The 22568-nt window shown below is 39.0% G+C and overlaps 1 long non-coding RNA gene across 1 annotated transcript; it reads left to right on the forward strand.

Moving 5' to 3' along the window:
• Nucleotides 1–6746: 6746 nt before the first annotated feature.
• LOC116657795 lies at nt 6747–22364 on the forward strand. The gene is made up of 3 exons (XR_004312924.1): nt 6747–6919; nt 17268–17273; nt 22354–22364. It is a non-coding gene; the product is annotated as an uncharacterized LOC116657795 (long non-coding RNA).
• The last annotated feature ends 204 nt before the right edge of the window (nt 22365–22568 follow it).

Genomic DNA, 22568 nt, shown 5'->3' on the forward strand with positions numbered 1-22568 from the left:
ATATTATCTCAGAGGAAAACCACATACTTTAAGGTATCTGTAAAATCTATAAATACAATGTAACGGAACCTTACTGCACAAAATAGATGCTCACTCAAGGTGAGACTATCTTCCTAAGATCTTAACTTCTTTCAGATGACTATTTTGAAATATTTTGCTTTATTTCAGTGAACTTTTAGTGTTTCAGATAACATGTACATCTGTGAGACTTGAATTGTGTTCACCAAAGCAGCAAAAAATAAGTAGCAATAACAATGAATTTTCAAAGCAAGATTTATAACACAGAGAAGCCATAGTTCAAATAGGATAAAAAAAAGTGTCCAAATATGATTTTGAAATATTTACTAACATGCCAATAGTAAATATTTTGATTTTTAATGACAGTTGAGGAAAGTATATGTTTACTTTCAAATCCTGGGAATTTTTCTGGGACTAAGATAAAACATCAACCCGTTTTAACAGCGTGAGTCAACGTTTTATAAGAGAGTTTCTCACAATGATGAAGAGCCCTCAATGCCTTTTATTTTATTATTTAACTATGTGGGATTCCAGAATCAAATTCTAAGGGGAAATAATATTAAAAAAAAAAGCAGCAGTAGATTTTATTTAAAATCTGTCTTTTATCTTTTTGGAACGCAGACCACTTAGAACAAGATCCATGCTTATAAGACGGAAGTAAAGAAATGAGCCAAAGCCTATTAATACAATGAGTCCGTCCAAATTTTCACAGTGACGGCAGAGCCAGTTCACTCAGAGGTTAGTTAAATAATTGTTATAAGGACTCACTGTCCCTTCTGGGAAAATGAACTGCGCCACGTCAAAAGCTCTCATGATGTGAAAAATTGGAGCAGTCATGAACGTGGATTAATAGCTATTCAGAAAATAACTGGCCTCCCTTACTGAGCTACAGGAGGCGCAGTGAATGTTTATGTAGCACTTTACAGTTAGCAGGGTTGTGCTGAAATCACAGGAGCCACTTCTCTCTATTAGACAGATGTCACTCGGCCCATTGCAGCTGCCAAGTCTAACGCAGGTTGTACGTTACCATCATGGATGTGTTTGGCTGTAGCGGCCTTTGATGAGGGAAGGAAGAAACTAAACAAACAGAGGAAAGTTGCTGTGAATTTTGGTGGGGAGGGATTATTTCCTGGATAATCATTAAAAAGTTTCTTGAGGAAGACTGAGATTTGGGGTTGATTGTGTGTGTTGCTATAGCCCAGTGCTTAGAACAGTGCCTGAAACAGGTAAGAAATTAAAACAAACAAACAAACAAACAAACAAAAAAAACACCTTTCAAATGGATGAATGATAGGAATATAAAGCATTGATAAAAGAGTAACTTAAAAAGACAACCTCTTTGGAAGATCTCTTTTCCAATTTTAAGAGTATTCAAAAATATGGAGGTTAATTAATATGATTTCTCTTAATTACTCTCTTATGATGGTGCTGATGGCTCCACATTTGATTAGGTTGGAATGAAGACACCAGGAAGGAGAATGTCTGTATTCACAGAAAAATCTGTGGTCTGTTTAAGACTTCTCTGGTAAATCACATCACCGATCCCGAATCTCTACTGTTTCATTGTTCAACTTGTTTCTCTCATAAATTTACCCCACAGTTGTTACTGTTTACCTTTCTACTCCTTCTTCTAATTTATCTTTTTCCCCACAAATGCTCCCACTTTTGGTTTTACATTAGTTTGAATTAGCATTTCCATTACCTTAACAAATGCAAAGGAATTATCAAATTAAAAAGTCATTATCTCCTTCCCAATTTTGGTCTCCATCCAGTCCTATTAATAGTTTGTAAAGTGAGGAAGTACTAGTACTAACCCAAAATCCTCAGTGAAATCTTAGATCGCTTTTCCATTCCCTTCATCCAACAGGTCATCACGCTTCACCAAGTTTGCTTCAAAAAATAGATTTCAAGTTAACCACCTCTTTTGCCTTTTCTCTGTCATCACCTACAGTCAGGCACCCATCAAACACCCAGCTCTTCTCTTGCAAAAGTCTTTTCGGTTTTCTTGCTCCCAAACCTAATATCACTTCTTCCATTCTTTTCAAGGTTTCTTAAGTTACCTCCCCAGAGCATAGGCATGTCATTTCTCAATTCAAAATCATTTCACAAGTCCCTCAAGGCTAGAAAACCAAATCCAGCATGACAGTCAAGGTCCACCGTAATCTTTGCAGCCTATGTCCCTCTGTTTGCTCATCACATATCTGTGTTTCCAGACCTCATGATCCTCCATACGTCACGTGGACAATATTGGGTCAATTCTTTTGTTGCTGTTGTTGGTTTAATGGCTTGATGTCCTTCTTGCTTTCAACTTCAATAAGTCCTACTCATCCTTTAAGGTTTACCCCAGTTGCTAGTACAGTATTAACATCCCTCCAGGTTGATTTCTATTTCTGCTACTTATGCAACAGGTTAGCCCTAATTCAGTCCAGACTCCGGTTAATGACTCAGCAGATACCTAATGGTGACAATTGTGAAAATAAGCCTCAGGTGAATGGTGCTGAATATTACCAGTGCCTTTTATAAATCTTCAAAGAACATGAATTCACAGACCAAAGATGAGAATATCTAGCTCAATGAAAGATGTCAATAACCAAACCTCCAGCACCTACAAGCTGTTAAAGATGAAGCCTTTCCGTGCCATTATTTTGACCCTCACTTTGACGTGTAAGAACTGTATTTATCATTGAAACAAAAATAGGGCAGCCTTTGAAGTGACTTTGATTGCTGTATTTCTGTTTCAGTGCCCTTTCTTTTTTATTGGTTCTGTGAAAGTGATTCATCTGTTCCTTGTTTTCACTCAGCAGTGCCTCTGGATTTCATCTTCAAATGGAATATTTAGTAGCAAAGATCATCACAGTTTTTAGGCTATTCTTTGTTTAGCACAGAAAATAATGATATTAATACATAATGTTAATTGTGCTCTTACTGTCCCCTGGGCTTCATATTGAGTATGTGTACGTGGATCCTTTCATGCAATTATTCCCCCACCCTGTGATGTACACACTATTATTATCTTTATTTGTAATTCCCATAACTATTTTTTAAATGACTTATAAGCTGCTTTTAAAATATAAACATTTAATTGCCAGCAGAACTATAAAGTGCTAAACTTTATGAATCATCAAGGGAATATAAATTAAAGCTACAATCCAATACTTCTAATAGAATGGCTAAAATTAAAAAGACAGACAATACCAGCTGTCTGACATAGACAAATAGAAATGCTAATATTCTGCTTATGGAAGAAAAAAAATGATCAATCACTCTGGAAAACTGTGGGAGAATCTACTAAAGCTAAAAAAATGCATTTTCCTTAACCCAGCAATTTGACTCCTATTTAAATGCCCACAAAGGTGTGCACCAAAAGATACAGACAAGGATATTCATAGCAACACTATTTGTAGTAGCCCCAACTGCAAAATATAACAGTGCCCAGCAGTATTAGAATGGACAGATCAATTGTAGTATACACACCCCAAATAAGTCACACAGAGCAGAGGATGAACAAAATTCAACCACATGCTACAACATAGATGGCTCTTATCATATAAGGTTGAACAAAAGATGTCAGATGCTAAAGCACACACACTATTTTATCCCATTTATATAGTGTTCAAAAGAGATAGACAATATATGGTGCTACAAATGAGACCAGCGGTTACCCTTGGGAGACCAAGAGAACATTCAAGACAAAGGCCAGGATGAAGGAATTAGTTTGGGGGGTTTAAGATTCTAAGAGGCCTGTGGGATCGGAGTCTAGTGAGCAAGGGAAGGGAGGGAGGGCGTGTGGTCAGTCGGAAGTGTGCAGGTGCTGGAGCAGGTGCTGGAAGCCACTGAGAATACCATCCTGAAAATTCCAGAGCCTACATTCATTTTAAAAGTGATACATGCATTATATATGTGTGTGTATAGTACATATGAATGTCTGTATATATGTGTCTTTATTAGATACATGTTTCATAAATAAAGATGTATATTTACCTGATTATTTATATACATTAAGTTTTGCACTTATGTATATGCACCAGTCTAATGGATGATGACTACAATGGAATGTGTTTTCATATCCTGTCATTGTGCAAAAATGAAGAGTGTCAATGAGTGTGTCTTTTGCGATCCCTGGTTGAAGTATCTGTGAATAACTCTGTACGTGTCTAGTCACGTATAACCAGGACAATGCTTCTGAGAGTTACTAAGAAAGCAGGGCCGGTGGGGAGCTAGCTGGGAGAGGGAAAAAGGAAACATGTGGCTGACAGGTAAATCTAAGTTGATATGCATTTCATTTTTTGATGGAAACTCCTTAAAGAAAAGAACTATTCTAAAACGAAAGAGATTAGGGATGAATTTTTAAAAACCGTATAACTTGAGGCTTCAAGCATGAGAGATAACTTTCTTTTCTTCTCCTATTATTTTTCTTCTTTTTAGAAATATTGGCTATCACAAAGCCAGAGAGATGAGTATTGAGTGACTCACTCCAGGACCCATCTCTAATTTTTCAGGTCTTGCCTTTTCCAGATTCAAAGTTAGCGGGAAAGGCACGTGTATTGTTTGACTTAAATTCAGTATGCAGTGGCATTACTTACAGTGATTTTGAGAGCCTTTTAACAAAAGAGAAAAGATTACTGCATTGACAGTGAAATTAGAGAACTGTGCGGGCGCGTTACGTTGAGTTGGCAGCAAAACGATGGTTGCGCACCTGTTTTATGCAAAAGATACAATAGCAGGAGAAAATCAGCGAGGCAGCATTGTTCTCGGTTATTTTAAAGGCAAGGGGTCATAGAGACAATGCTGATATGGGCTTGTTTTTAATGGATTTAAAATTAGTTTCTAACCTATTGAAATCTTGCACAGCATGTGAAATGACTCACTCTGAGTTATTGCTGAGAGGGAGCCGGATAACGGAAAAAAAAAAAAAACACACACAGAAATATCCACGTTCTTCCTCCATGGAGCCTCCTGCTGCCCTTGCCTGTTCACTCTCCATCCTGTAGCAGGCTCCTGAGTGCCTAATCCACAGCATCCTCGAGGACCCAGCCTTAAAAGTCAGCCAAGGTGGGTGTTCTACCCCCAAACCCGGCTCCCAGCCCAATTTTCACAAGTTAAACACTTGGATCATCCCTTTGTCATCCAGTTGCTAGGAGGCCAGCTGTTACCCACTGAAACGAAATCCTCTGTCAACACTCTCCAAAAACATAACTGGTTGAGAGACAGGAGCACTTGCATCAACCAGAAGGAATTCAGTGGGAAGATGATTGATTGGAAAGAGACCTTGGCTCCCCTCAAAACTTGCAGGATTCCCGTCAGATGAATGGTTTCTAACTTGCTAGTAGGAAATTCAAAATGGCCTGGAACTATGAAAAGATTTAAGGAATGAAAGACTGTATGACAAGATTCATTTTTTACCCTCTTCTGCTATTTTTTAAAAATATTGTGTGTTGAAATCAACCTGAACTTGCCTCACTGGGGAAATAAATAAAAAGAACATTGTGGTATATTCTTACAGTGGAATATTACTCAGCAAGAAAAGGAAATGAGTGCCAGATAAATGCAATGACATAGATGAATTACAAATGCATTATGGCAAGTGAAGGAGCTGCTCACTATATATTTCCACATATATCACCACTTCTGAACTATCCTAAACTATGGGAGGAAATGAGATCACAAAGGCTGGGAACAGGTGAAGAGAACTGACTGTGAAGACATGGTAGGGAATCATTTGGAACAATGGAACTGTCCTATGTCTTAACTGTGGTGGTGGTTTCCTGACAATAACTGTATACTTTGTGTCAAAACTCATAGAATAGCATACCAAAAAAGGGTGAATTGTACTGTATGTAAATTATACCTCAGTAAATCTTATTTTAAAAATTGTTCTTGGTTGAAAACTACACTTCATTTCCATTTTTTAAGAAGAAGAATACATCACTCTTGTTTTTCTTCCTGTAATATGCCACAGTGCATGCTATGAGGGGCTATGGCTCAATGGAACGTCTGCGTTTACAGGTGTTACATGTTGCCATGATTTGGTGATGTGAGTAAGAGGAAGTAAAGGTCATGTGTAGCTTTTGTTCTGCCACAATGGAAAGCACTTTTGTTGAAGACCCACTTGCTTGTTACCAACACAACTTACTTAGGGTTCAGTGTAATTAAAGTTTTTGAAATAGGTTCCCCATTGTTTAGAGCTCTTTTAAATTAAATAACAGAAATCTGCCTCAGACTAAAGTTACAAAAGAAAAATTGAAAGCTAGTAGGGTAACTTGTGGAAGAAATACTATGACACGATGTTAGAAACTCATTTAACTGGCTTGGATTCTTGAAAGAGATCAATGATATTCTGGCGGTTTGAAAACATGTGTGAATTCTTTGATACTCTTCCCATTAAAAGGTAGGCAGGCTGTGTCCCCTTCACTGTGACTGCTTTGATCAGCACAGTAGAGCAGAAGCCACACTGTGTGACTTCCGAGGCAAGGTCACTAAAGGACTTGCAGCTTCTACACGGTAGTGTTTGAGCACTCGGTGGTGGAGCAGTGAGCCTCACTCCCCTGAGGCCGCCATGTTGTGAGGAAGCCCAATCCACATGGCACGGCCTCCTGTAGGCATCACAGTGGACAACCACCGCTGAGTCCAGCTGTGGAGTTGTCCCAGCTCAGGCAGCAGATATGTGAGTGAAGAAGCCTTCAGAGGATCCCAGCCTCCAGCCATTTAAGTGCTGAGGCATCGGGCATCTGTAGCCCCCCGACTGTGGGAACAAAGGAATGAGCCCTGGGCTGGAATGGCAAACAAGTTGTGAAAAGCTGCAGATTCAGAGGTGAGAAGGCTGGTTAGCCAATGACAGGTAAGATCCCCAGAGGGGGGCAACCTAAGATAGGCACAGCCGTCTGAGTCCAAGAAGAACGTTGTGAAGCAGCCGTTTCTCACACATTCCACCCTGATAAGTTGTAAGGCTCGCTGGTGCCAACACGAACACGATTTACCAAAACATGAAGGGTCTTCTGACCTTGAGCCAGACACTGCCTGTTAACCATTTCCTTTGCCATTCTTCTTTGCTATATAAGACTGTGTAACTTAATAAAGCTTCAGAGTCACCATCAGCTCTCTCCGCATACGGTGTGTATGTGTACATGATATTGCGACACCAACAGCATCAAGAAGCGAAGACAAGCCATCTTCACTGTGCTCTGTCCATTTTTCTGACCTGCAGTGTCTGTGACTGTAATGAAATGGTGGTGGCTTAATGGCATTGTCACTAAGCTGTGGGGCAGTTTCTTTGGCAACAGTAGATAACTGGGAACAGGTATGGGACAAAAAGTCAAGCAAAACAAAACACCTTAAAACCAGAGACTATTTTAGATTTAAGGAGACTAAAGGAAGTGCCCTTGGAACAGAGCATAGCCTGCAGGAGGGAGTTGCTGAGGGCAGAGGTCCCAGTGAGGGTCCTGTGGGACCCTCAGAACCAGCTCCAGAACCAATAAAGAGGTATTTCCTCGCCTGGGAAAAAACATTTTTTTGATGTCCATAAACATTTATTAAAGAAGGGATAAACGAAATGCCAAATTTAGTCAATAAACACCCACCATCAAAAAGATGAGCGGATAAGCAATATCCTATAACATATTATAACAATGATGGACTCAAGTAACAATAATCACCACTAAATGCAATACACCATCTTCACTGCATCTATGAGGGCAAAAACAATCTAAAGAAAATATTAGGGATAAAGAGGGACTTTTCAAAATGAAAATGTGCTGGGGGAAAAAGAAAAGAAGCAGGGTTAAAATAAAAGTTAAAAGAGAGAGAAAAGGAGAAAGCAAACTCAGGCTCTGGAGTTCTTCAGCCTGGATTTAATTTGTTGCTTTTCTCTTTATGAATTTGAGACCACAGGTTGATAAACTCTCTATCCATTTAGAGGGTTGCTAAGAGTTCTGAGTCATCTTACTGTTGTATGGATTGAAAGAGACAGTATATCATAGTACAGTGGTTGGAAGAGTGGCCAGGGGATAGTAACTGCTCAATAAAAGTCATTACTAAGAATGATTATTTCATGTGACAATGAATGTATGTATGTTCATGTGTAACTGAAAAATTGTGCTGTACACTGGAATGTGACACAATATTGTAAAATGACTGTAACTCAATAGAAAAAAGTTTAATACAAATAAATTAATTAAAAATAAAACAGAAGGAAAACCTCATGAACCCAGGCAACCGCCCCCTGTCTCCCTCGCACCTTCTCTCTGTGTGTCTGCTTTCATTCCCCGTCTTTGCAGAACGGCTTGTCCTCTCTCTGAATGTATATGTCTAACTTTGCTGCCCTGCCTCTTGTGAGCTTCTGTGTCTTCTGTTCAAGCAACCAGTCCAGACTCTTAAGTGTCTCTCAGTCTCACTCCTAAATGCCAGGAAGAGATAGTCTGATTATAGAGCTTGGGCCATTCAGTTCCAATCAGCTTTAGGAACAGGTTGAACAGAATCGTGTAGTAGAAACACAGTTGTGAGGTTTAAGATCTCTTAGAAAACAGCTTGAAGAAAGGAGAAATGGGCTCGGTAGAGCTTTCCTAATTAGAAGATCATTTTAACATAGATTGGCTGTGGAAATAAAATTATTTTCATTTTAGGTCCACGGAGACTTTTTAAGTTGTGAAAATTAGAGTTGTATCTGGTGTTTATAAGCTTAAGAAAATGTTGGAGATGGCCAAGTAAAATTGGGAAGCCAGGGTTTGAAGGAATGTCTTACCCTGCTAATTCTGCCACTTTTTAGTCATTCCCCTGCAATAAAATGATTATGAAAAAAGTGTTCCTTACCGAAGTGTTGTTTTGGAGAACCAAAGCCAGTAGCCCGGGAAAGAGCAAAAGAGAGTGTGACATCATTTTATGTCTTATGAAATAAATATTGTATTTGTGGTATTTAAGTCATTGCAAAACAAAAGTAAATTGCTTTATAACCTCTTAAAATGTTTTAAGTATTGTAGGAATATTTTCTTCCAAAATCTCCAGGAAGACATGCTGCAGGTAGAATTTTGATAGTCACACATCAGATGTGTACCAAAGAATCTCTATTTTACAAAAGTGCATATTTTCCTGATCTCTGATAATCCATTTTCACTCTTCATTGGAAAGCTTGGTATCATCACCTCTGTTGGAATTGCTGCATTGAAGAGTGTGAGGGTTTACAATTTTAATTATACAGTGAAATTACCCTCCATGATTTTAACAGTCTTTGTCAAATTGCCAATTCCCCGCTGATATGAATGAAAACCCTTACTTCCCCAAATCTTTGTCAAACTAGATGCTTTGAAGCTCTTTGTTTTTTAAAATCCAAGTGCCAGTTGACTTAAATTCTATTCTGGTGCTTATCAATGATTTTGAGAATCTTTTATTTGTTTAATTGTCCTTTTGTATTTGTCTTCTGTGAATTGACTATATTGATTTGTAGAAGCTCTTTATATGTTCTGGATATAAATCACTTTATGTATCGTGAAGGAACATTTTTAAAAAGAATATACTTGAACCTAAAACAAAGAAACAAACAAGCAAACAAATTTATCCACGAGGGACTGAGAAGATGGGCAGGGATCTGTAAGGGATTTCTTAGGAGAGCATCTGCCCAGTGTGAGTTCCATCCCTGCCCAGCACTGGTCCCATGTAAATGCTTCTGTCTTCTCCTCACACCTTATGTGAGTTGTCCATGGGGCTGCAGTTGGGGAAAGGGGACTGCTGTTTGTCTCTTATTCGAGATGTCTAGAAGGTGACAGATGGAGTAGTGAGAGAGAGTGTAAAGGGCTGCATTTGGGGAGTAACCACCTTCTCATTAACAAGGGGTCCAGGAATGTGGACTGGGGGGTTGGGACCCCTATTTTCCAACTGTGCCCCCAAACCAGAGAAACTCTAAAGAGAGGCCCACCAGTTACTGGAGGCATGGACCAGAGCGGCATGGATGCTATGGTCAGAGTTGAGGGGGATCATCTGCTTTCCAAAGACCACACCAAGTTTCCCATGAGAGTCTCCTTTGAACACAGGCAGGCCTAGGGCATGAAATGTCCGCTGTGACAGAGGCCATCCCCAGCTGAGCGGGAACTTCCCCTCTCTATCCCTTTGCCTCTCCTGTCTTCTCCCTACCCTTTACCATCAAGCAGGGTCTAAAACCACTAGCTAGAAAGCATGAGGTGGGATGAGATAAAGGACGAATGGAAGCCAACCACATCCCCTTCCCTAAAAGCCAAGGCCCCACAAATGCAGCACAGAGCTGGAGAGGAGAATTCTTATTTTAGAATTACGAAGTGTTGATTAATATCTTGGACTGAAATGAGAGTGTGTTTTTAACTTAACATGAACAAAGTACAGAAAAGTCACGATGCCTTTCAAAGCTTCTCCTACTTAAATCATCGGTAGGATGTCCACTGGGAGACACAAGTAATCTTACTTTTTGTTGCAGTCCATACATCACACTTTGGCTAAAATACATTGCAGATTTTTTTTTCCAGTCTGTCCTTTGGCTTTCTCTATGTTATAATATGCTTACAGACATTCTCAACTCTAAGTCATCAAATTCATCTATCATTAGAAGGGCCTTCTTACCTTAGGATTATAAATATATTCTACTTAAAAAAAAAAAAGCCTCATATCTCATAGTTTAGTGTCCTACAAGTCGTTTTCAGATACATCTGGAATTCATTTTGTGAATATTATTGTAGTGTCAACCTTCTACAGAAAAACTGACCTCAGCTGGGGGAGCTGCCTTGTTCAGGGTCACACCCCGAGTCCCGGGGGACAACCCACACCCAGTGGCTGAGCCCTGTGGGACTGCAGCATGCAGGTCCCCCGCCCCCAGGGCCGGGCCCCCAGCTTCAGAGGCTCCACTTAGGTTTGGCTGGAGCCACTGAGACTGAATTGTAGCCCCAGTTCTCCCCCTGCCCATTGCTGCTTGCTTCACATCCCCCTGTTGATCCAGGGAGCAAATCCTTAATAAACTTCCTGCCAACAAATCAGTCTCAAAAATAGCTTCCTCGGGAAACTGATCAGCAACAAATCTGAAGTGGTTAACTGAATTCATTTTTCTTCCAAACGCAGAATTCACAATCTCAGGAACTTTTACTGAACAATGATTCTTTTTGATTTCAATGTCACCTTTATTGTAATACTAAATTTCCCACTGAATATAGCTCTGTATTTGGACTATTCAGTTTATCTGATTCCTCTAAGTTTTCTAAAATTATTGCCAGAGTGTTTTTATTCTGTAGAAATCAGAATAAGCTCTGTTATCAGACCAGGCAAGTTACTCCTTATTATTTTTTTTTTAATGAAAAGTTTATTGGCTATACTTTTCTTTGTATTTGTGTTTGTTTTCCCTCTTTCCAATGAAATTTAAATATATTCTCTCAAGTTTATATAAAAATTCATATAAAAAATTCCAGCATGGATTTTATTTATTGTTGCATTGAACTTAAGAAATAATGTAGTGTGGAATTCAACTTATAATATTGAATTTTCTCATCTAAGATTTGTGATGTTTCTCTGTATATTCATGCATTTTTGCCTTTTGTTGTTTTCTTCTTTACACTTATCTCTTGGTAGGTTTATTTTTAGAGATTATATAAAGTGATCTAAATAATATAGATATCTGGGATTTGCATGTTAATCTTATATTTGACCATCCTGACACGTTTTCTTATTAATTCTAATCACATTTTGGCAGATTATATCATCCGTTACTAATGCCAGTCTTGTCGTTTCCTTTCTAATCAGTGTATTTAATTCTTTTCTTGTTTTATTACCTTGGCTATGATCACCAACAGAGTGACCATGATAGCAGCTACCTTGCCTTGTTTAAGACTTTGACAGGAATTCCTCTTACATTTCACCAATAAATATGACTTTTGATAGAAGTTTCTGATAGACACCAAATATCTACTTAAGGCTGAGTCCTAAATGTAAGTCATCCTTGAGTAAGTCACAAAATAACAAAATGTGCTGAACTCAGAAGTCAAAGAGAGAGAGAGAGAGAGACAGAAAGAGAGAGAGAGAGAGATGGGTCTGATCATCCTGAACAGGTGGCATCTATCAAAAAAGAACTGCAAGGAACAGAGGGCAACTTTGATTAACAAACTAGCTAACTAACTAACTAACTAACTAACTAACTAACTAACTAACTAAAGGGATAGAAAAGAATTCAGTTGTAAAACATACAGTTCTTTTGGGAATAAAGACAAAGGATTTTCAAATTTTATGATTCAGGAGAGATACTGAAAGGGACACCAGGCATCGCTGAGCCACATACAACAGCAGGAAGACCCTAGGTGATACATACCTCTACACACAAAACAAAATCATAAAGGTTGGGAAATCATGAGGAACCCCAAAGTCATCTGGAGTACTACTCCAGGCACTAATATGCAATTGGTAAGAACCCCAAACAGAGTTAAAGGAACAGACGAAGGAGATGTAATAAATAATGGAAGAAATTTGCTCTGAATGGAGAAAAGATAGATTCTTTACAGTTAAAGGACCAAATAAGTGCCTCATGGGGCTGGTGAAGTGAGACTTGGCATATCCTGGCAAAGTTCCTGAACTTCAAATTTCTACAAATAGAAATTTATACCAGACTTAGGAAGAAAATATTCCTTTAACAGAAGGAGACATATTCATGCTGGTAGGGTAGCTCCAAGGCAAACAAAACCAAAAAAGAACGTAATTTTACAACATCAATGTAAAGAAGGAGAATGTAAGGTTGAAAACACCAACAGAATAAAGGAATGTTACGTTAAATAAAAGGCACGATTACCAAAGATGATACAAAGATCATAAACCAATGAATACGGCAGCTAAGTTTGCAAAGCAAAGCTAATCAGAAATGCAGGGAGACCTTAATGAAAAAGAGAACTACAGTGAGATATTATAAATTCCACTTTAAGAATCAGTAAGCTCTTGAACAGGAAATGAGTAACATAATCAAAAATTGATTTTGTGATACAGCAAATATTTATACGGAGAGAAAAAGCAATTTTCTCATATGAATGGGACATTTATAAAAATAAATTACATAATTGACCACAGAAAAGTGAAAAAAAATAAATTTTATAAGCCACGTCTTCTGATCGTGATATCTAAACATAATACAAATATGTCCCAAAACTGAAGAATTAAAATTATTAAATGTAATACCAAATGGCCTTTGAGTTAAATAGGAAAACAAAGTCAACATGAAAATCTACCTATAAATGACTATACAGAAGACTATTTCATAGTGGCTGAGACATAGCTAAAGCATAATCACAGGAAAACATAGCCTGAAATGCTTTTATTATTAAAAGAGAATGAGAATAAATGACAAAAACCCTACTTCAGACAGCTTAGTATATGCTAGATAATGTTCTGTGTTCTTTATCTATATTATATTATTTAATTCTCACAAACTGTTATGAGGTAAATATTATTATCCCCATCATTTAGATGAGGAAACTGAGGCACAGTCAGTGTGTGCTTGAGAGGGATGGTCCACTTTAAAATACACATATTCACAACTCCTGAAATCCTACTTTGAAAGTCTAGCCTATTCAAATAAAGTCTGGTACATAAGAATGCATACACACGTGTGTTCCTTGCAGCACTGTGTGAAATGCAAACAGATTGACAACAAAAATTCTCAGAAGTGGGGCAACTAAAAAACTGAGGGACATCCATGCCATCACATGTTCTGCAGCCATTAAAATATGGGGTTAGGTCTGTAAGGTGGACTTGGAGTTACAGCCACACGATCTTAAGTGACAAAAGGAAAATGAACAGAATTGCATGTGCTATTGTTAACAGTTCTGCAAACAATGCTAGATCTTCTAAATGTGTGTATTTGTACCAAGTTAGGTCAATTGGAAAAAAAAAATGGGTGTTTTCGTTGGGTCCACGGGGAAGGAGATGTTGAGTCGGGCTTAAGAGTGCAGGAAGTTTTTGAGGGGGTTGGAATCTGTGAAAGGTAAGAGAGGGAAGAGGCAGGGTAGGGTAGAGAAAGCCACAGATTACAGTTCAGCTCTGTCAAAGTCCCAGCCTGTCCAGTGGGAAGCTCTGGAGCAAAGATTGCGCACTGGGATCAGGGATGGTCCCGCACTGGGCACAAATGGCCAGTCATTGGCTAGGGTCTGCCCCAAGCGAAGCGTAGCATCAACTCAAAAGCTGTGGGGGAGCTTGAAGTTCATGGCTTTCAGCTGACGGCTTTCCTTGCAGCCAAATGTCCAGTTCTTTCTTGAAAGGAGATCCAAGGAGTGCCTTTCCAAGGCTGCACATATGCAGGGATTTTTGGTAGGAAGTGAAACTATGAAACTGGAAGGGGAGGGGGAGAGGTGAAAAAAAAGGGGAGAAGATGGTGTTGCTGTAGCATTCCCTCGCTTTTGTTTATAGATTGACCACATATCCCTAAACAAAGTTGAGCTTCACCTTCATAAAAATGGAATTACGTGTGTTGCTTTTGCAACTTGATGTTTTTTTTCTTTAAAAAAAAAAGTGCTAAGATTCGTCCATGCTGATGAGCAGAGTTGTCTATTCCTTTTCACTGCTCTATAGTCTTCTAGTTAGGATTGTATCACGATTTATTGTCCCCACTTCTGTGGATGAATAAGTGTGTTGCTCTCTGGGGCTATTACGAACATCCCTGTGTATGTCTCCTGAGTTTCTCCATTGCATATACAGAGGGCTTGAATCGCTGGGTTGCAGGCTATGCAGATGGTTAACTTATAAGATAATGCCAAATAGTTTTACAAGTGGTATTAAAAAAGTTTCTATCAGATTTTACATAAAAGCACATAAATTAATGTGAATGCACAGTAAGGTCAGGTGGCAAGATTTCAGGTGATATTTTTTACTTTCCTCCAAATAATTTGATGTATCTTCTGAATTTCTTTTTAAAAAGCAACTATTATTTATGTAGTCCAGAAAAAAAAGCTCAATAAAGGTATCTTTATCACGAGAAATAAGTTGAATCTTCAAAAATACAGTAACCATAGCAACACATGCTGTAATAAGGAAAGCAAGCCAGGACATTTCATTAAACAAAACAAAACAAAATAAAATGGAGCCATCTATCCTAGTCCATTATCTGGAAAACGTTACAAATAAACAAAAGCTATCAAAACAGATAAGAAATCATAATAGTTGTATCTTAAACCCAGCTCATTTAACTTTCCTCTGACAGATTTTCCTCCTCCCCAATTAAACTAGGGCTGCTGTTTGACAAAGGCATGCTGTTGAATGAGAACGAAATATCCGGATGGCTTCTTTCCTCTCTGAGAAGTAAGAAGTTATATAAAACGCAATGTGTTGCGCTAACTTTACCGACAATGTAACAGCCAGAATTCCTCAAACATATCCCGTGTTCTTTCACTGTTTGAGGGGTTACTGATGCTTCCGTTTCAGGGTCAAAGTGCCTTCCCAGTTTTAAAGTCATTGAACTGTATTTTTCCAGTCATTTTAAGTAACAATATTTGCAAAGATGTTTTTGTCGTAGAATCAAAGTATACAGTTTGAAAAAAATAGTCAGCATATTTGCTAGATGTCCATTTGTGATATTGTCTTAAGAAATCTGTCTTATTTTAATTTTATAAGATGAAAGTCAGCTAAGTATTAGTTTATATCTTATAGCCCTGGTTGAGGAATATACCAAGATTTCAACAGAGAAGATTCAAAGATCACCACAGGCCAGTGCGCTTATCAGTCGGTGTCTGCTCAGAGGACAGGAACCATGCTAGTTTTGTTGACAGTGAGAATTCAGAAGAAAGAATGATTAACCCAACACTGAAGAAATAACAGCCAAAAAAAAAAAAAAAAAGAAAGAAATTATCACTCAAAGGAGAACTGAAGGAAACAGCTAGCATCCCAAGGGCTAAGGGGAAAAAAGGGGAAGTGTTGGACAAATTGGAAATTTAGAGAAGGAATCCTGTGGACCTGAACTTGGGCTCTCTGCAGAGGAGACAGTGGCGAGTTGGACTTGGAGGAGGGGCCTGGGGGCCTGGCACCCAGACCTCTGAGGTGCTGGGGTCTCCGGGCTCAGAGGAAGGGCCCAGTGAGGGAGAAAAAACTTGGGCGCATATTGAAGTTCACTCCCAAATTCAGGTCTTGGTTTCTGGGGAGGAGAGGACAACACAGGAAATACACAGCCACTGACTGAACGTATTCTGCATGTCTCTTATATAATTAAGTGGGCCTCTTCTGTTATATGGTTATTGAGTGATGCTAATGGCTTTTCCAAGTTACACAGGAAGTCACAGGAGCCAAGCAGATGTGGAATTCACTCTGCCTCCCGTTTATAATCACATGGTTCATTTCAGCTTCATCTGATTTAGACACTCGAAGAAGTATAGTTTTTATTTTTCTTTCTCCCTGTGTGTTTGATTATTATGACATGGAAAATTTCAGAGTAAGTGTAGGAAAACATAACTCTTTTAGGAGATGCGACAGAGTTGACTCTGTGGTAACTGTCAACTGTCAAATTCAATAGTCATTTAATTGTGATTTTAAAGAAGTAGCATATTTTGAAGCGATGATTATTAGTTTAAGTAAGACGGAGGAGAAGATGAGAGCCAAGTGACTGCATTCATTCATTTGATAAATATTTATTAAGTTCTTGCTTTTTGCCAGACTTACTAAATTGATAAACAAGAAATTGCTTCTTCTTCAAGTCAGAAAGTCCTTATTTATAAGACAGTGAACAAAGCAGCATATATTCCTGTTTATCACCTACCTTTATGTCCTAGTTCACATTTATATATAATATATAGCATAGATATAATTTATATATTAAATACATACTATTTAAAAATGTACACGTTACTACTTAAGCGAGGTATTAAAGACTGCACCAAGAAATAGAGACAAGGATTCTGTCCGCTAGGAGTTCACAATACCTTGCAGTTATCTGAGTAACAATTATATTTGAATAATAAAGAGTAATTTAAAACAAATAAATCAAAAGCACGAATGATGGAGCTCTAAAAAGATCCCACAGCATCCAAGAACTGACTGAGTAGTTATAAACTCTACCGCCATCTAGTGGCGCCAATCTTAAAAGCCAGCTAGACCCAATCGCAGAGCAGTTTTCAAACCAACCCCACGTGTCTGGGAGACTCAGCTTCGTTCTTAGGAACTAAATGCCGCAGAATATGATCTTCTCTTTGTTCTTGGCCAGTATGCAGTAGAGTGCGTTGTAGGAAGAGTTAACACATGAGCCGCAGGTTCCTTATGTGGCCTCTAAAGGAAGGATGTGAAAGGAAATCGTATCAATAGAATCCAAAATGTTTTTGTGCATCGCCGTTTCATTTAGAGAAAAAAATTAATTGTCAATTTAGGAAATTTTTGATTTTCTTCTTATCACGGGAAGGGTACTTGCTGCTTCAGAAGCACCGCTTACAATGTTTTCTTTTATATAAAAATATGAGAATTATCAATGATTTTTATTTAAACTATTTGAAGGTATAAGACATTTTTTTCTAAGCTTTTGTTTCCTGATTTTCATAAGTCATCACCTTGAAAAAAATAAAGGTAAATACTTGTTTTTAAGGTTACGGTGGCAACATATTAAGAAACACCACATAAACTTTGGAAGACCTGTAACTTGACCTTGTGGGAAAGGCCATGTGCCTGAGTGAATAACTTTTGGTATTTTGTATTTTTTCAGAAATATATACAGTTAGAAGTCTGCTGGATGAATAGAAACATTAGGCTCCATCAGCTCACTGCCTCCACTGACAGCCGACACCAGTGATGGGATCTGTGATGAGGCAACACCAGGCCAGTCCCAGTTGACCAGGAAACAATTGCAGAAACTTCCAGTTGACCCACATACTTCCGGAGCAATAATAAACAATTGTTGTTTGTTACACAACAAAAGACAACTGATACATTTTGATTGTATTGGGATTTCTGAGGTTCAAGGTTAGTTTTTCAGATCTGTTGATCTTGCTTTGTGCCGTGCCTGGGGTTGGTCTGGGGGACGGAGCCAGCTGATCTTGCTAGATTTTTTTCTTTTTTCTTTTTTTCTTGAAATACAGTCAGTTTACAATGTTGTGTCAATTTCTGGTGTACAGCATAATGTTTCGGTCATACATGTACATGCATATATTCCTTTTCATATTCTTTTTCATTATAGGTTACTACAAGATATTGCATATAGTTGTCTGTGCTATAAAGCAGAAACTTGTTTATCTTATATACAGTAGTTAGTATTTGCAAATCTCCAACTCCCAATTTATCCCTTCCAACCCCCTGTCCCGCCTGGTAACTATAAGTTTGCACAGAAAACAAACTTATGGTTATTCTTTTTTATATACGTTTTCTCTCCGAGTAGAAGAGGAACCCAACCTTTTATGACACAGAAGAAAGATAAAATTGGACTTTACCTAGAGCCCAGAGTTCCTACCCTAGGGAGCAGTCTAGTCTAGAGCAGAGAGGCAGCAGACACAAGGCTGCGAAGAGAATGCCAACCTCTGGGCCATCAGTTCCAGGTGATGGGGGATTAACCAGCTCTGGAGCCTAGAACTAGACCTTCAAGGAGAGGACTGAAAGAAAAATGGGAGGAGGTGGGGCAGGAGGGCTCACAAATGCTTGGCCTTGCAATTGATAAGGAAGAAAGGGCTCAGGACATCTTGTGATCATTTTGTCCCCTCCATCACATTTTTTTCAGAAAAACAAAAAAAAAGAAATCAAAGTATGTTTTGTCTTAGGGAATGGAGCCATCCACAAATTTAACAGATTCTATAACCAGAAGAATCTGAATGATAAAAGATTGGAATTTAAGCATTTCTCCACATTTTCAAAAGCATTATATGCAAATGAAGTATTTAATTTTAATATTATAAAATGCCCACATTATATAAAGTCAAATATGAGTTACTTTTTAAGTTCTTCATTACACCTCTTTTTTCATTTACTTTTTTCCCCCATTTATTGTGCTTTAAAGTCATTTAAAGTTTGTTTTTAAGTCTTTCTCTTTTTTCCCACTCACTTTGTTTCTCTTCCCAAGCTCATCTGTTTCCTTTATGTATCACTCGCTTTGCTCTTCTGTATCTGCCTTCCTTATTTGTCTCTCAAAAATCTACCATCTTCCTTCTCTCTGGAGATTAAATTTTTTTTCTTTTAGGATAATTATTTGGATTTTGTAAATTTCAGTCCTTTTCTATTAACTGCATGAAAAATCCCTTTCATTTTACACTTTAAATGAAAAGAAAGAGGAGATTTAATTTCAAAACTGTAAAATGAGCTGAGAATCTCTTTTGGTGCCGAAAAGTAAGGAAATGCTCAGCGAAGGATGTGGGCGTGTCAACGGGACCCAGATTCCAACTGAAAGAGGCTTCAACAACCAAAGCTACATCAATTTGAGCAACAAAATAAATAATGATAGTATGTATGGGATTCTAACCCTCAGAACAAAAGAAATATCCGTGCATTTATGCTGATGGAACAAATAGCTGAATACATAAATGAGAGGGAATGGAAAGTTCGACGCATAGAAGGAGTCTAAAAAATGTAGAGGGATGAGAGACTAGAAGATCACGACAAGGCAAACACCAGAAATAACTGTTGCAGGCAAGATCCGTTGATAAATGCTGAATGTAGAAGGCAAAAGCTTGAGAAGCAGGATTTGTGCATAGTCCCTAAGAGTCTTCCCCGAGATACTAATTAAGTATAAAAGGAAAAATGGTAATTTAATGGAGCAGAAGCCTAGCAGACACCACCTTAACCAAGAGAACAGGGGTAACAGTCATTAAGTAAAGACACAGTTTCATCTCCGCCCTCCGATGGGATGCCCTGAGATGGTACAGCATCACTTGTGTGGCGTTCTTGCCACAGACGCAGAACCTCACGTTAATCCTGAGAAAATACCATATCCCCCCTCTGCTGTTAGGCCTCCTGGTACCCACTACTGCCCTTGAATAACCCCCTTGCTCTCCAGTAGATGAGCATCTCTCCTTAGCCTCTCTCAAAGGTCGTAGTCCAGTTAGGTAACAATTAGAGCACTGTTTTGAATACTGTTTATCTTCATTGTAAATAAGTTAAAATGTAAAAACCTATATATTCTCAACCAAGGGCAGTTTTGGCTCCCAGGGAGCATTTGGCCAATTGGGAAATATTGCTGATTGTCAGAACTGGGAAATGGTACCAGCATCTAGCAGGTAGAGGCCAGGGATGCTGATAAACTTCCTACAATGTGCAGGCTAACCCCCCCACAAAAAGGATCATCTGGTCCAAAATGTCATTATTGTTGAATACACTGATGACAGGTTTTCTTTTTAGGAACTAGTTTAGGTATGGAATCATAATTGTCTAGTCCTAAACCCAGCTCGTATTGCATACATTACAAAATCATCACACTGCTCACTGCCTTCTTAACGTGTTTGTGCGAATGATGCAAGCGGACCCACGACTCAGCCTGATTGTATCATAACAATAACAATAAATAATATTTATATAGCCCTTTAGAGTACCTCTAGGTTTTCCTGCATTACACCGTTTGAACCTTGGCTTTCGGATGCTATGACAGTGAGGTCGTTCCAGGGTACATTAATCTTCTCCGGCAATGTCCAAATTCATGTATCTAGGGGTCTTGGCAACAATCCGTGCTCCCACAGAGGGCACAAGGGGACCTAAGTAAGTTAAGTCTCAGAACCAGCCTTCAAAAGCCCATTGTCCCCTGGAATAAACAGCCAGACTATTAATGATCATGGATTATGTATCTAATTACATTTTCAGCAATAACCAAAAGAAAATCAAATTACGCTGTTGCTCTGAGGCAGCACAACAATATTCACTCTCTGATTTTTCTGTTTTGAGAAAACTCAGGAAAACTCATGGCTGCCCCAAAGCAGCCAGGCGGGGCATCCAGAGTTCTGACTCCTCCAGACCCTTGAGGATTTCTATAAAATGCTATTTACCACAGGGTTTGGGTCATGGCATCCCAAGAGATAGCTGAAAGGGCCAAGTGGTGGCGCCTGGTCGGGTGAGGGGGCTGAGTTCCATCTGATGCGAACTCTGACCAGTGGGAAAGGAGAGGTGTGTGAAGCCTTGCCAGTATATCCCCTCCTCTTTCTCCCGCTGATGGACTGGTCTGACGCATGGATTCTCTTTCCGGTAACAGAGGGTACCCCATGCCCAGCAGTTACATCTGCTGGTTACCATGGCTCCGGACAGCCTCGTGCCTCACTTCCCTTCTTTCCCTGGCTCTTGTGGCTCCAGATTTTCACACACCCCACACGTTAAGTATCCTTGCTTTCAACCTGGCCTCAGGCTCTGTCTTCCAGGGAATCTGGGCTGAAACAGCTGGCATCACTGCCCCCATTTTACAGATGGGGAGAAGAAGACTGACACTCAGAGAAGCTTAGTAACGTTGAAGGCACATAAATAACAAATAGCAGGGCAAACCCAGCCCAAATTGTAGGTCTGTAACATATGACATCTGTACCTAAGACATAAAAAAGTTGTCTTGCAAAGGCAATAAGGTGACAAGGACAGGGTTAGTATGATGTCCTGAAATGTAGCCATTACTCCAGAAAGCACAATAAAATACAATGGTCAGACTTAAAAGTGAAAATGCCATTAATACAATCAGAAAGCCCAAAAATCCACTAATATATTTAAGGAGGAAAAAAAATTAGCTGTTTTTATGCAGTGCTCTAAAACCAAACACAAGGATCTGCCCTGTTCTTAGCCAAAGGATTTTAATCTTGCTACACTCTTTTCCTCACTCCCATTTTTCCATGAGCCAATATTCCATTACCAAGATTAAACTGGCAAAGTTTAAGTACAGCAGGAAAGCATTTTCCATGAATGTGGACAAAATAAGGATCCACAAATATCACGTTCTGCTGGGTAGAAATGGCATGTTTCTAATTTACTAATTTTGCTATTTATATTTATATAATCATTTTAATAGGTAATATAGTCACATGGACTGAAAGAATATTTAATTTGAAATCTCCATCTTACCCCATTCCCACCCATCCGACTGCCTTAAGGCACAGTGGAGTATCCTGGAAGGAAGGAGTTAAATCAGCTGCCCGTGACCTACAGATTCCTTTATAGAGGGTAAGCCCCAAGGGAAATGCATCTGGACCTCCAGGTAAAGAGACTGACTGATTGTTAGGAGACTGTCTCTACAAGGTCCTCTGCAGGCAGTGTTGGCTAAGGAGAGCTTACAGTGAATAGAGCCCAGAATCACTGAGGCGGGCATCCTGGGAGAACATCAGGTAGGCTATACCTGCCTGTAAAATGGAGATGCTTCCGAATTAAATGCTCCCACCATGGAAGGTGAAGCTGCGGCCCTCGCAGAGAGAATGCAGCTCTAGACGGTGTGGGTGGAAGGGGAGAGCGTCCGTGACTTCACAGACCTCTCTCTGCTTTATCTGAGCATCTGGGCCGAGTTGGACCCTGCCGTACTTAATAAAGCTCAGGACTGGGAAATCTGTCTCTGATTCATGGGAGCCTGTGTGTTAAGTCAGCCTCTAAAGAACTTCTATGCATATACATAAACACATTCCTCTATTCTTTTCCTGACCTTTTTTTATACTCACAGTAGT

Source organism: Camelus ferus, chromosome 19 (assembly GCF_009834535.1).
Source record: "Camelus ferus isolate YT-003-E chromosome 19, BCGSAC_Cfer_1.0, whole genome shotgun sequence".
Classification (NCBI taxonomy): domain Eukaryota; kingdom Metazoa; phylum Chordata; class Mammalia; order Artiodactyla; family Camelidae; genus Camelus; species Camelus ferus.